This window comes from Pelodiscus sinensis, chromosome 3 (assembly GCF_052426305.1).
Source record: "Pelodiscus sinensis isolate ZL-2025 chromosome 3, ASM5242630v1, whole genome shotgun sequence".
Classification (NCBI taxonomy): domain Eukaryota; kingdom Metazoa; phylum Chordata; order Testudines; family Trionychidae; genus Pelodiscus; species Pelodiscus sinensis.
Genome location: NC_143054.1, coordinates 186,964,978 through 186,979,799, shown reverse-complemented (window position 1 = coordinate 186,979,799; position 14,822 = coordinate 186,964,978). Strand labels below are relative to the sequence as shown.

At 44.6% G+C, this 14,822-nt stretch overlaps 1 protein-coding gene across 1 annotated transcript in view; it reads right to left on the bottom strand.

The window, feature by feature from the left end:
• PELI1 (pellino E3 ubiquitin protein ligase 1) overlaps window positions 1–7,789 on the bottom strand; it is a 61,480-nt gene extending 53,691 nt beyond the window's left edge. Inside the window, exon 1 of the mRNA XM_075925588.2 lies at window positions 7,657–7,789. The gene's annotated coding sequence lies outside the window, so the exon portion shown is untranslated. The remainder of the gene's footprint in view (window positions 1–7,656) is intronic.
• Window positions 7,790–14,822: the final 7,033 nt, after the last annotated feature.

The following is a 14,822-nucleotide window of genomic DNA, read 5'->3' as shown; positions in this document are numbered from 1 at the left end:
GCCATGTGTGATGCATTTAAAAAGATTCCTAACCACATACCAGACATTTAGTTTTGCTACATGAAGTGACAGCTCTGTTGTCATATTATCCCAGCTGAACCTTGTGTTAAAACATTGTAAAAGCAATCCACATGCTTGTATAAATAGCATAGTAAAATATAAAGACATTAGAAAAATTGAAAGGGTATGTTAAGTTAGCATTGCAGATACGAAAGAGTAGTGATCAATGTGCAGACAGACTCTGAAAGTGCACTAACAAATAAAACCTATGACTCTTTTTGGAAGTTCTTTGGAGGTCAATTTTTATAATTAAGTATTTTTTTTTGCATGTAGAGTATCTAAGTGAAGTACTCAAACATGTTTACAGCTATATTGGCTACAAAACCATCATTTCAGTTGTTTAACACCACTGATGACTAAGGCCCTACCAAAATTCAGGGCTGTGAAAACCATGTCACGAATCATGAAGTCTGGTCTTGTGTACCTTTACCCAGTACTATAGGGATTTCACCAGGGAGATCAGCCCCCTCAAACTTGGAGGTCTCATCCAAAAGGGAATGGGGGGAGAGGGGAGGGTCACAGTTATTATAGATGGCATTATGGTATAGTATAAGTAAGGGTGGAAACTTTCAAAAGGGGTGGCTGGAAAGAGGCAGCTGGTGGTCTGCTGCCCTGCTCTGCAAGCAGCACTCTGACAGAAGCAGTGGTGAAATGCTATACCACTCTACCCTTACTTCTGTACTGCTGCCTTCCAAGTTGGGTGGCTGGAGAATGGTAGCTGCTGATGGCCCAGCTCCAGAAACAGCAGTGCAGAAATAAAAATGGCAATATCGTGACCCTCCCACAAAACATTTTGTGTTAGAACCCCTACAGTTACAACTAGGGATGTGAACAACTAGTTGACCATCCTATAAACATTTGCTTATCAGATAGAGCAACTAGTCAACTAGCCTATAAGAAAGAGGCAGCAAGGGGGGGCAGCAGAGGAAGGGATGCTTCCAAGTGGCTACATCCCACATGTACCCTGAGCCCAGAACCTGCCCCTGATTTACGACCTTCAACAAAAAGGTGTAAATTAAACATAAGATCTGGTGTTTGATTCCTTAAAAACTAATAGCAGTTCTGACACCAATTTAACTTAGGGCCGAACCCTGTTCCCACATCATTAATGGCAAACCATACACCGATTTTAATGGATACAATCCCAGACCCTTATTCTTTGTACCTCAATGTCCACTCTCCTGCACGTGTAAAATAGGGGTGCCCATCCTAGCTCATGGAAAAGGGATATTTTTAATGTTTGTTCATCTTCAAAATGCTTTACAAAGTGATACATAATTGCAAAAGTATTCTTGAAAGACTAACAGCTAAATATGTCCAAGTGGAAGAATTAATGCACAAGAGAGACTATAAGCATTAATGATGGGTTGCTGAAAGGAAAAGTGTTATTAGGAAGGATCATTATAGACTAATAGATTTTTATGGGAAGGAAGGGATCATTATCATCTAGTGTGAGCTCCTGAATACAGTCCACAGATTTTCACCTAGCAATTCCTTTATCAAAACCATACCCAGTAGCAGAACAAGAGAATATAATTTAAAAAAAAATCTTGATGTAAAGACATCCCCTGATAAATGGCCCCAATATGCATTACTTTCACTATTCTAGCCTGAATTTATCTAGCTTCAGACAATGGATTTTGTTATGCCTTTGTCAGGTTAAATAGCTATCTACAATCAGAAATATCCCCCATGTCCGTACTAACAGACCATGAGGCAATCACCTCTTAACCTTCTCTTTGATATGATGGATGTTTATGTGATTAATGAATTACAGGCCTAATTATTAGTACTTGGACAAAACATAACTTGGCTGATATTGCTGAACAGCCAATATGCAGAGGGGCATACCAAGAGCCTCATCAGCCTCTGTGGGATGCATAGCCAAAATGTATTGTAGCCTGCTCTGCTAGAGAGCAGACAGGGAGTGTTTGACATTCACTTCAAATAAATGGACACATTCTATGTACTGACATGGGATCAGAGATCACAGAAGTGTACATAAACTGGGGATGTAAAAATCTTGTCTAACTGGTTAACCAATTAAGAGAGACCATTCCACCCCAGCTGGACTGGAGCACTCCCCACCCTTCCTCCACTGCTGTGGCCAGGCTGAAGCAGCTCTCTGCTGTGGACAGGGGTTGCTCCAGACGTTTGCAGTACTGGAGGAATCCTCTGCCCCATGCCCCCACCAGTTAACTGTAACCAGTATTCATCACCCATTAAAGGTGATGCTTACCAGTTAACCTTTCACATCCCTAGTAAACTGTAAGCCTGGAAAGGAAAGCACATTACTACCTCATTGTGAGGCTGGGATACACCATATCCAAGGAGAGGAAAGGTCTGATGTAGTTGTGCACCATCGGAAGTCAAAAAGAAAGACTGATTCCAAAGAAGATTTCTATTCCCCTCTTCTCTCCCCCCCCCCCCCCCAACAGTTCTATCAAAGGTCAGGTAGATAATGCCAGAAAGACAATGATTCCTAAATAGCCCCTTCCTCACAGATCAATCATTACGATTAGGTGATCTGAGACAGAATGGAGGATGGTTACAATGCAGGTGGCATATGTACAGCAAAGAGATTAATCACCACTAGGAATGTTAATGGCTAGCCAGCTAACTGTTTAACTGATAAGCAATTACTAACACCCACCCAGCTATCTCTAATACACAGGCAGAAGTGCAAGGTGGCAGGGGGCTCCCTGGGAGTGGGGTTGAGTGCACACTGGCTGCTGCTGGCCCCACCCCGGGGGCAGGGGGGAGTAAATGAATAACCGTGTAACTGCTAAGAATCAATGCAGTTACATGATTACTAAAATAAATGATTTCTAACAGTCCTAAACACTGCATAAAGTTTTTGAAAGTGATTTACTATACACTTAATTATTTTCAAAATTTTCTTTAATATCTTTTTTTAATCTGCCTGGGATACATTCAACTCATTTTTCTATGTTGGAAACAGATTTTTTACTGCATTTAAGGAGGGGGGAGGAGTGCAACAGGCCAAGATTCAGGTTTTTATAATTATATTTGAAGTTTTTCAATGTTATTTTGGACCTGTCAAGAGTTCTTACTTGAGGAGTTTCCAGTACAAAAAAACCAGACAAAATAAAATTGTAAGATATCATGATTTCTGAATGCACTACTAACAGCAGTACCTTAAACTAGAAACATTGTTTTAAAGAAGTTTGTGCTGATTAATTATGTAAGGTCTATTGGAATAATGTTAGACACCCCTAGAATGCCACTACATTTTGTTTTGTGAAACAAATTTGTTTTATTTTGAGGTGAAAACATGGTAGTGGTGTGCATATCTGCCAAGTCCTGTCTCTCCCCCCACAGAAACTCAGTAACATCACGGAAAACGATAGTGGCAGCACAGAGGAGAAGTGGAAGGAACATACGATCCAAGTCTGCATTCTTCCGAGCACCCTCACATCGGACTAACTTTGATGCAAGTTGTGGGTGCCTAGAATCTCATAGCATTAGGCCCTTAAGACAAATGCAAAATTCTTACCTCCCTCACCATTACTCTGTCTACCCAGATGCACTCCTGATTTGGTACTTAAAGTTCAACACCAATTTCAGTTAAACTAATGGCCTCAGGTTGCAGTGTGTAACATACACATGTATTGTGACAAGTAAATTGAAATGAAACAAACTAGATCAGATGGAAACATGCTCACTTTGTTCCACTGAAACTGGCTCAGCAGTATTTAGCAGTGCTTGACCTATTTCCTACACCAACTTTTCACTGTCATTTCCTTAGATAGTTTGTGCAGTTGTGAATCTAGAGATCAAGGAAAGAAAATTGAAAACAATCTGAACTTTTGCTGTTAATACCATCCAGATTGCTTTAGTGATCTAAGCAATAACCTCTTTATACAAACAGCACATTAGCTACTAAGTAACGTGCTATAAATGAATGTTTGGAGAAGCTAGATTTTTGACACTGACTTAAACCAGAAAAGTCAATGTGTACTCTCAGTTCAATTTTTCAATCAGTAAAGAAATCAGTACTTGCAAATGGTTTTAGGGCTAGCCTACGCTAACAGATTGGTCTATATATGCTGCATTGTCAACCTAAGTATTTTCACTTAAATTCGGCTCCCACTGACGTAAGCACTAGGGAGGTTAGATATTGGTTAACTGAATAGTTGATTAACCTCACGAATTCTTATCAGTTACTCAACTATTCTAGTATCAGAGGGGTAGCCGTGTTAGTCTGAATCTGCAAAAGCGGCGTCATGCATCTGACGAAGTGAGTCTTTGCCCATGAAAGCTTATGCTCCTACACTTCAGTTAGTCTATAAGGTGCCACAGGACTCCTCAACTATTCTACAGACCCCAGGGGTGGGGCCAGTAGCCAGTGCACTTGGGCCCCACTCCCAAATAGTCCCCTGCCACTCTTCGCTGCTGCTCCTGTATCAGAGGCAGCAGCATGGGGTGCCAGGTCGGAGCTGGTCCGCGAGGGGAGCCGGTTTAAAAACCAGTTCCCCTCACAGACTGGCTGCCTATCACCCCGCCCTGCTGTCTCTGATACAGAGGCAGCAGTGGGGAGGGGCTGAGCTGCCAGACCGAGTGAGTTCTGGAAATGAGCCACGCTGCCTGTCCACCTGGCTTCTAATACCCCCCATTGTGACTCTGCATTTAAAGTGTAAGTCAAGGATCTAGCACTAGCTAAGACCGAGCCAGGCTGGCCCAGCCTCACAATGAGGCAAGGCTGGCGGGTGAGGGAATGTGTGTTATCTATAGCATTAACCCATAAGCTTTTGCTTATTGGTTAGTCGACTATGCTATTACATCCCTAAGAAGCACCTCTCTGCCAACTTAGTAACATTACCTCCCTCAGTGATGTAGGATCACACTCAATGTAATTAAGTTGATGCAGTGTCAGCTTAGCATGTCAATTGCATCAACTGTTACTGGCTTTCACAAGCCATCCCACAATGCTCCACAATATAATAAAGTGTTCTAGGTGAGGACACACAACAGCAAAGCAAGAAGCCAAGTGTGTGTGCACACAAATGTTTTATTTAGGTTGAAGTAATTTTGTTGTTTACACATGGCCTTAGTTTTCAAACTAGATTCCCTGTTGTATTCCACAATTCTTTTTAAACAAGACTTTTCTTCCATTATAGAGAAACTATTAGGACTAGATTTACTATTCATTAAAGGAGGAATAAATATTGTTCAGACTAAATCAGATACCGGGCTCACTTGTCATACAAAACTTTACCACTGTACCGCAATCCTGACATTATACAGTCCTAAAAAAAAACCTTAAACAATGGTCTTGTAGCAGCTTAGAAACTAACCAAAAGATGTGTAGATAGTTACGAGCTTTCGTGGGCACAACTCACTTTTTCAGATACTATCTATATGTGTTTTGGTTAGTCTAAGGTGCTATATAGGACCAGTGTGGGGTTTAAGTTTTTTTTTGTTTTAGTTACAGAGTAACAGCTACCCCTCAGACTATTATACAGTCCTGTTTTTAGTTCTGGACTTCTTGACAGAAGCAGCAAATAAGACTGATGCTGAACTGCATAATGGTTTAATAATATACTGAAATCAGGATTATGAGAAGACTAAGCAAACTCATTTTTATTTGGAACTTCAGTAATTATTTTTGAACTCTGTTCTCAGAAGTAAAATGCTAGCACAATTAATAGATTTCAAAGCAAGAATGGTCTACTGTGATCATCTAATTTAGTCTCCAGTTTAACACAGGTAATACAGAACTTCCCTGAAATAATTCCCAGATCACTGACCTGCTGCACCTCCTCTAGAGCCAAACACTTTAGCTACATAATTATATCAAGTTATATCCGATTAATGTCCCCTCCCTCATTTAATCACTTTCCCAAAACAACAGTCATGATACTCTATCGCCTCTAAAATAAAATTTAAAAACTGGTACATTAAGACTAAATTTCTTTGCTGGCTCATTCTTGGGTATTAAATTAATTAACAACCATATTTATGTGCTTCTGTCATGAGTAACTAGTGATTTTAGATGCCAAACCTGAGCCTCAAAAAGGGGCCTTGCTTTCAAACAATGGGTACTCAGAAATTTTTGAAAGTCAGGCCTTTAAAAAACAAACAAATCCTTATTTTAGGCACCCAAAACTGAAACAACCACAATCACTGATCACATATGAAAATTGACTTAGAAGACTTGTAAATAAAAAAAAAAAAAATCACATTTTGTAAATATCATAATAGGAACTATGTTCTATTCATAAAAATAATCCAGGAAACTTGCATAGGAAATCTTCAGGGTAGGTCTCCCCTAATACATCTACAGCATACAAAGTGCTAAAGACCCAATCATCTTAACAGGACATTACATCTTTTCTATTTTGCAACATTTTGTATTCACAAAAACAGGAAACTCAACCTTTTCCCACCCAGCACCCTCTTGCAAATTCATGATTTAGGAAAAAGTCATTTTGCTGAGCACATTCAGAAGCAACCTCTGTAGTTCAGTCTATCGCCAACTAAAGTTACAAAATTTTAGAGCAGTGGATTTTAAACACTTAGTTCAATAAAAAAAAAAATCGAAGGCCTTTGAATGTAATCTGAAAATACAAAGTACTACTGTTGAAGTACAGCAGGCGTAGACACACACACGGAACTCTGTGTAGCACAGATCATGTAACCATAGATTTTGAGTCACATTTACTTAAAAGAAACACACAATCAGCATAAAAGTACAGGTCACTCTACTCAGTTAAGAGATTTTTGGCATGGGGGGAGGGGCCTGGGAAAGAATCACATGTGAAAATATAGCTGTTCTTACTCTCCTCTGCCTTTGAAATTAATCTTTTTTTTAATACATGTCCCCCAGCTATTATTTTACCTTTGCAAATACACTGCTTACCCCTGTAAAGAGCGTGGGGACATGGGTTACACAATTTTGTTTCTTCTAGCAAACTAAACTTGTGTTGGCTCATAGATCCTCTTTAAACGAGCCACAAAACACAGGCGAAAGGCAGAGAAAACTATTACAACACAGACATTGTGAGGGAGCTTAGAAATAATCCAACACACATTTCAACTGACTTTTGGAGACTGGTTATGGGGATTCCTCCCCAGTAAACAGCAGGGAAACTATTGTGTCATCTAGGAAACGCCACGACTTACGAGTTTAACCCAGGCCCACAAAAGCCCCTTTGTTTTGTTTTGACCCTTCTGCTCCCCAGCCGCTCCACGGAGCGGTGTGGAAACAGGGTCCTGGGCTAAAGGAAATGAAGTCAGAGCTCGGGAGACGCGTCTAGTTTCGGGGGGGGGGGGGGGAGGGGGGAGAGACAAGAACTAAATAAAGTTGTAAGACACTAAAAAGGGAGCCAGAGGGGCTCGGCGACTCAGGGCCGCGCACCCAGCGGAGGGGCTGGGGCGGACGGGGCCCGGGAATGGCCCGTTGGGGGCACTGAAAGCCCGGCGCGGACAGGCAGGGGTGGACACGACACCCCCCGACGTGCCAAGCAGGAGAACGCAGCGCAGGACGCGGGGGGGGAGGGAGACCCGGCGGGGATTTCTGCTCCCCCCCCACCCCCCGGTTACCACACACCGGCCCACAGCGGCGAGACTCACCCGGGCCAAACCAGCGGCGCCGACCGTGGCGATCCCCCGCGGCCGGAGGCGCTGCCCCGCCGCTCCGGGTCCACAGACGCCCCGCGAGGGAGAGGAACCCACGACGGGCTGGGGCGCGGAGCCCAAAGCGCCTCCCCTCAGGCGGCAGGGCGGCGGCGGCGCGACGCGGGCAGTTCCCTTTGTGGCCGGGATCGCGGACACGAGCGCGAGCAGCCAACCGCCAACGAGCCTCCAACGCTCTGGCTCCGCGGCGGCCCGCAGCGGCAGCTCCAACACTCCGGCGGGTGGGCGGGGCGTGGTGACTTCATCACCCCGCGGCAGCGCGCAGGGGGATCATGGGAATTGTAGTTCTTTACCCACCCCTCCCCAGCTCAACTCCCCGGTGCTCTGCCCGCGCAGGTCGAGGGGAGGCGGTATGCCGCTGGGCCATGCGCCATGCAGGGCTGCTTAGCTGGCTCCCCCCTTCCCAGCCTCGTGGGCGGCGGGGTGCAGCGCTGGCTGAGCCTAGGAGCTGTCTGCCAGACTGTAGGGCATCATCAGGCCATGGACTAGCTAGCCTAGGCGACCTGATAGCTGGCTGGGGAGATTCACCCATTCCTATGCCCCTGCCAAAATTGTAATTGCAAAGTGGGGTGCCCCTGCATGCCCCTTCCCTGCAAGCACCAGTTGCCATTGTCCGCTAGCCCAGCAGCCTGGCTCCCACCCTGCCCGTGCCAGAGGTTCAGGAAAACCTACAGAATAGCCTAGGGCAAGGATGGAGTGATCCATCTCCTCTTCCACTCCCCACTCCTGGCAGTCAGAGGCTGAGAACTGCCCCTCTAACTCGGATGAGGTTGTGCCCCGCACCATAGCCGGTAGTGTATCTTCTGTGAAACTGGAGTAGCAAATTAGCCTCTGGGCCAGCAGGGTATGTGCCCCAGCCAACTTGGGGCCTGGAAAAATGGGCTCTCCTGTGCCCTGATCCATTCTGCCCTTCCAGTGCTTCTGCATAAGGACCAGGGTGGGAGGATAGGACTAAAGGTGGAAGGGGTTGTGAGGCCTCCCCACTTGCTCTAGCTCAGGGCCCCAGAAATCCCTAATCTGCTTCTGAATAGCCCATGGAAATACACTACAGAAAAGATTGAAGCTGCCACAATCAATCTTCCAGGGTTCAAATTAGCAGGTCTAGTGAAGACACACTAATTTGAACTGAGAGGGCACTCCCATTGAGCGCAGTAGTCCTGGTCCTATGATTTCCCTTACTCCTTAAAAGGAGAATGTGCTCCCATCAACCTCCCTCGGTATGGATGGCACCAAAACTCAATTTAAGATAGTTTGACTCCAGTTGCACAATTAATGTAGCTGGAGTTGTGTATCTTAGTTTGAACTTATCCCCTAGTGGAGACCCAGCCTGGGTGAAAAAGGAGACTTCCTCTTGTTTGTATCCAACTTGCATCTGCTCAGGGAAGCCGGGGCAATGGGCTGGGAAGTCTGATACTGTGCTAGCTGAGTGCATCTGCCCATGAGAGTCAGCAATACACTGCAAAACAACTACCGGTTAGAGTTGCCTGATTGAAGCAGCATTGCCAAAGTCAAGTGCTCCAAGATTGTGAGAAGACTAAAACCATCACAATTGACTGGATAATCATGAGATTTTAAAAAAGGAAATAAATCAGGTCTGGGTGTAGGCTTCAGAGAGGGGAGAGTTCCTATTTTCATACAGTTGTAATTTCCTTGAAAGGAAGGTGGTCACTTGAACTCTGAGTGTTCGGATGTCTATTTTACAGAGTGGGAAACAGGGACAAAGCAACTGACTTGTCCGAAGTCATACAAGTCCATGGCAAAGCTATGAATCCAACTGCTGGGAAGCAAGGATTGGATATAAAATGACCTACTCACTTCTGAGGCAAATGCAACGCTATGACACAGACTTAATCATGTGTTGATGATGCCATGTGGCTCTCAGTAGTAATTTTAGGACTCTGTTGAGCCCTGGGTTGCTTTGTTGAAATGAGGACAATTCCAGAGAAAACAGTCCAGAACAGCAGATCATTTAACTTAGCTGTGTCATAATTCATCCAAAGCTGGCGAGAACAACACTTACCTCCCTGACAGTAGGGTCATGAGGCTCGATAATGGTTCTTCTACACACAGGGCTAATGTTGAAATAAGCTACATAACTTCAGCTATGCCAATTGCATAGCTTAAGTCGAAATAGCTTAATTTGGCTTTTGGTGCTGTCTACACAACAAGAAGTCAAAGGAAGAACACTCTTTCTTTGACTTCCCTGATTGCTCGTGAAATGAGGGTTACCATGAGTCAGAATAAGAAGTCCTTCAGCTCAGCATTAATTCAAAATAAAGGCTTGTAGTGTAGATGCACACTATCGTATTTTGGAATAACGCCAGTTATTCTCAAATAAGACTGCTGTGTAGATGTACCCTAAGGGTATGTCTAAACTACATCCCTTTTTTGATATAGGGATGTAAATTAGACATATTGAAATGGCAAATGAAACCGGGATTTGAATTTCCCACACTTCATTTGCATAATGGCAGCTGCGGCTTTTTTTCGAAAAGCCGCTTCTCGGGAAAAAAATGCAGTCAAAATGGGGATCTTTCCACAGAAATGTCATGTTTCAAAAGATCTTGTAAACCTCATTTTTTGAGGGTTACAGGATCTCTCGAAACAGAGTCTGTCGAAAGATCCCCGTCCTGACCGCGTTTTTTTTTCCGAGAAGCAGCTTTTCGAAAAAAAGCCGCAGCCGCCATTATGCAAATGAAACATGGGAAATTCAAACCCCAGCTTCATTTGCCATTTCGATATGTCTAATTTACAGCCCTATATAAAAAAAGGGATGTAGTTTAGACATACCCCAATGTTTAAGTTTAGGGATCATCAGACAAAAGTCCCTATAAAATTGAAAAATATTATGATTAGATTTTATAGGTTCCTTTCCCTATACTGTTAATCAGAGACACAACGGAGACACAATGTGCATCCCAAGGGCCCTGTGTGGCCTGTAAAGCCTTAAAATACATCCCACAACTGTTATCTACCTATAGTTGCGGAGTGAGAATAAAAAGCTGATCAGCTCCAGGAATGCTACTAATGGACTCTTCAGCATCACATGGGGTAGGTACCCCACCATGAATCAATGAATGACATATTGGAAATAGAAGCCAGCTCTAAAAAGCACCAGCAGTGACTCATCAACAACATCTTCAGAGACGTACATATTTAAAGAGAGACAGTAAAATTATTAAATGATTATTTAATGATGCATGAGAATTCCCATGAGCCACACCGGAGACGGTGGCATGAGCTGACAAGTAACTGATCATTGAAGTGGGGCTTATGATACACCCACAAAAACTCAGCTGATGTATGTATATCAATTATTAATAATAATTATGTACTTTAAAGTAGAAACCTGATTCCCCAGTTGAGACCTCATTGTGAGATGTTGTATAAACACATTATAAGAGACAGTCCCCTATCTTAAGAGCTTGCAATCTAAATAGACAAAAGGAACAATGGGTTGGAAGGGATACATATTCACAGAGCGATGATGTGACTTACCCAAGCTATGAAAGGCCACCATTTTGGTAGCGTTATACACTGATTTTGGCCAGTAGTAAATGACTCTACACCAGTGTAAAGCAATAGTGCATCAGGAAATCATAACTTGAAAGTGTCCTCTGATCATATTTTCTCTTTCTTGTATATATTTAAAAATACATAAATAATTTCCAATTTTATTTTATATGTAGAAAATCACTAACAAAATCTGAATTTTAATAAATAAAATCCCTTTGAACATTTTGTCCTATAATTAATGTCAAACAGAATCTTTTATTTTGTCTGAAGGAAACTCCTGACTAAATAATTGAAGGAGAAAAATTAAAATCGTACCCAGCACCTGTATATTTTCCAACTACATGTTTTCCACCCTGTGTAATAGCACAAATGGATTCTGGTCCATGACTGGCATTCTTAGGTGCAACCACAAATAATAATAAGAATAATTATAATATACAGGCAGTCCCCGGGTTACGTACAAGATAAGAACAAACCTATAGTCCCTAAGTTGAATTTGTATGTAAGTCGGAACTGGCTCCAGATTCAGCTGCTGCCACTGAAACTGACCAGGGGCTGACTACAGGAAGCTGGAGGCAGAGTTGCTCTGCCCTCAGCTTCCTGGAATCAGCCTGATCAGTTTCAACAGCTGCTGAATCTGGAGCCTGGGACAGAACAGCTGGGGCACTGCCCGGTAGGTTCCCACAGGACCAACCGGGAAGCACCCCAGCTGCTGTCAGCCGACGGTCAGGGCAGTGAGTCCCTTATGACCGTCTGAAGTTCTTTTAAATTGTGCTTGGTTCTGTTACAGCAACTGAAGGAGTCAGGTTAAAGCTTAAACAGTTACTATTTTATTGTTACATGGTAAATTTAGCTGTTAAATGCTACTACTGTGTTACAGATAACACAGACACTACAAAGGACAGGACAGAAATTACACTAATAAGTTACTTACAGGTACCATGAAACCCTTTGGTTCTCTGAGCTCTTATTAAATGCATGCAAAATAGACACATAGCAGGTATATATTCTCACCCCTGCGTTCCAGACTTGGCGTGGCCAGCGTCTTTCTCTCAATCCCTCGGGAAGAAGTAGGGCGAGGTTGGGCGTCCCACAGACCTCGGGAGACAATCAATACCTGCCAGTAGGTATAGATGATTGGAGCTCAAATAGGGTGGGCTGCTGAACCTCTTTTATACCCCTTGGGTCATGTAGGCTTCTTCCTGGGCTCAAGTGGCCATTAAGGAAAAATGGCTTTGAATGCCAAGTTTCCCACGAAGGGTGCAAAGCATAATTTACACCTGGGAAAATGCAGACAATGGGCACCTCTGGTATGTGATGGGCGAAGATTCCTCTCTGAGACAGTGCAGGCGTGTCAATTACTGGTACTAGCCATCAGGGCGACGGGAGGCCCCGGGTCGTCAGCTAGCCCATTTACTGTCTGGTTTCTGTTTATGGTAGAGTCAGGGACAGGCAGCAAACCTGTGTTCCCAGGGCATCAAAGGCTGACTGCCTTTCTCTTGCTCTCTGGGGGGGGGGGGAACAAGATGGGGCTCGTGGAAAAACAAGATGGGGTTTTGTGTCTGGCTACAGCTGCTCTACCCGAGGCGTCCCGCAACAAAAGCCTGGTTTGCTGGGGGGGGGGGCACACTAGCGCACCCCCCCCCCCAGCAGACCAGGGAGAGCCAAGCAAAGCTGCACAGGCGGAGGGACCCCGCCGCCCGTGTGGCTTTGCTCCTTTGCCCCCGAGCAAAGCCGCCCAGGCGGCAGGATGCCACCTGTGCGGCTTTGCTTCTGTCCCCCTGGTCTGCTGGGGGGGGGGGGTCCAGCAAAGCCGCTGGACCCCCCCAGCAGACCAGGGACACCCGAGCAAAGCCGCCCAGGCGGCGGGACCCCCGCCGCCTGGGCGGCTTTGCTCCTGTCCCCCTGGTCTGCTGGGGGGGAGGTCCAGCAAAGCCGCTGGACCCCCCCCAGCAGACCAGGGGGACAGGAGCAAAGCTGCCCAGGCTACAGGGGTCCCGCTGCCTGGGCGGCTTTGCTCCCGGGCAAACAAGCAAAGCCGCCCGGGCGGCGGCTTTGCTTGGATGTCCCTGGTCTCTGGGGGGGTCCAGCGGCTTTGCTGGACCCCCCCAGCAGACCAGGGAGACCGGGAGAAGCTTTTCTCGTCCCGGAAGACACGGGTGGCGACCCGCCGCCCGTGAGCTCCGGGGCGAGAAAAGCCCCGTTCGTAAGTGCGGATCCGACATAAGTCAGATCCGCGTAAGTCGGGGACTGCCTGTAATAAATGTAATATATTATATATTGAATATTATGATTTAATAAATTTGAATTGCAGTGCAACTAACTATGCTTTTGGTAGTATATAGAGAAAAAACTTACCGATGTGCCTTTTATTTTGGGCGTTCTGTGGTGGGCTTTTTCCTAAAAAAAATTCCCATACAGGTTGAACCTCTCTAGTCTGGTATTCTCTGGTCCGGCAACATATGTGGTCCAGCATGATTTTAGTTAGCTGGATGTCCACTTATCATGGTTGTGTCCAAATTTCATGCAGTCCCATAAAGTTTGTTTCCAGCTACCAGGCCTGGCTCTCAGTTGTATGCTGTTATTTAGCTCTAATTTTCTCCTAAATGTCTTATAAGAGGCCAGTAAGCAATGGAAGTGTTAGTAATGCTACTAGAAAATGCTCCTGTGGTTCAGCAAATTCTCTGGTTCAGCATTGGTCAGGTCCTGAGGATGCCAGACTAGAGAGGTTCAATCTGTATTTGTTAAGACTGGTGTAGCAGCAGCAGAAAGTTGGTATTGACATGGTGATAGTAGCCATGTGTATTTTTTCTACCATGTTGTATAGAACTGAGCAGGGGAATTAGATGACATTGGACCCAAGCTCATAAAAGTCAGTGAGGCACTTTGGTTTGAGCAATCTGACTAAAGGTACTTCAGAACATGCTTAATTTTATGCATTTGACAATTCCCTTAAGTGCTTTGCTGGATTGAGCCAGCTTACTCAGCACTAGGGGTGTAAGAGTGTAAACGACTAACCGTTTATCCAATAAGCAGATGCTTATTCGTTAATGGTGTTGGTTACACTCAATTGCCTGGGTAGGCAGTTTTGATGTGGCTGGGCAGTGAAGCCTTCTTCCTGGGATCCCAGCAAGCAAGAGTTTCACTGAGGGCTCTGCAGGATAAAGCCAAGCTAAACTTTACACTGCAGAGCCTGCAGCACGGGTAACCATGTAACCACTGAGATTTCCAGCAGTTACATGCTTATCCTATTACATGATGTTTAACACCCTACTTAGCACCTTTGAAGATTGATCCCATTGTACTGAAAACACCTCTGGGTGGCTACGGGTGTCTTCCCTGTACCAGTGGTCCTATTTTGCTACCATGGTTGTAGTTAGCATCTGTGGGACATATTTCTGGACATAAACAGTCCTAATAACTGATCTTGAATTTACGCCACACTGGATTTTTTCAAGAAAGGCTGAGAGATCTGAGGATGATACATTTCCATATCTTCCACAAGGGATCACTTCCTGTTTTAATTGGAACCTGATCCAGTTCCCAACAAAGTCAAAATTCCCATTAACTACATGGCGAACATGCCT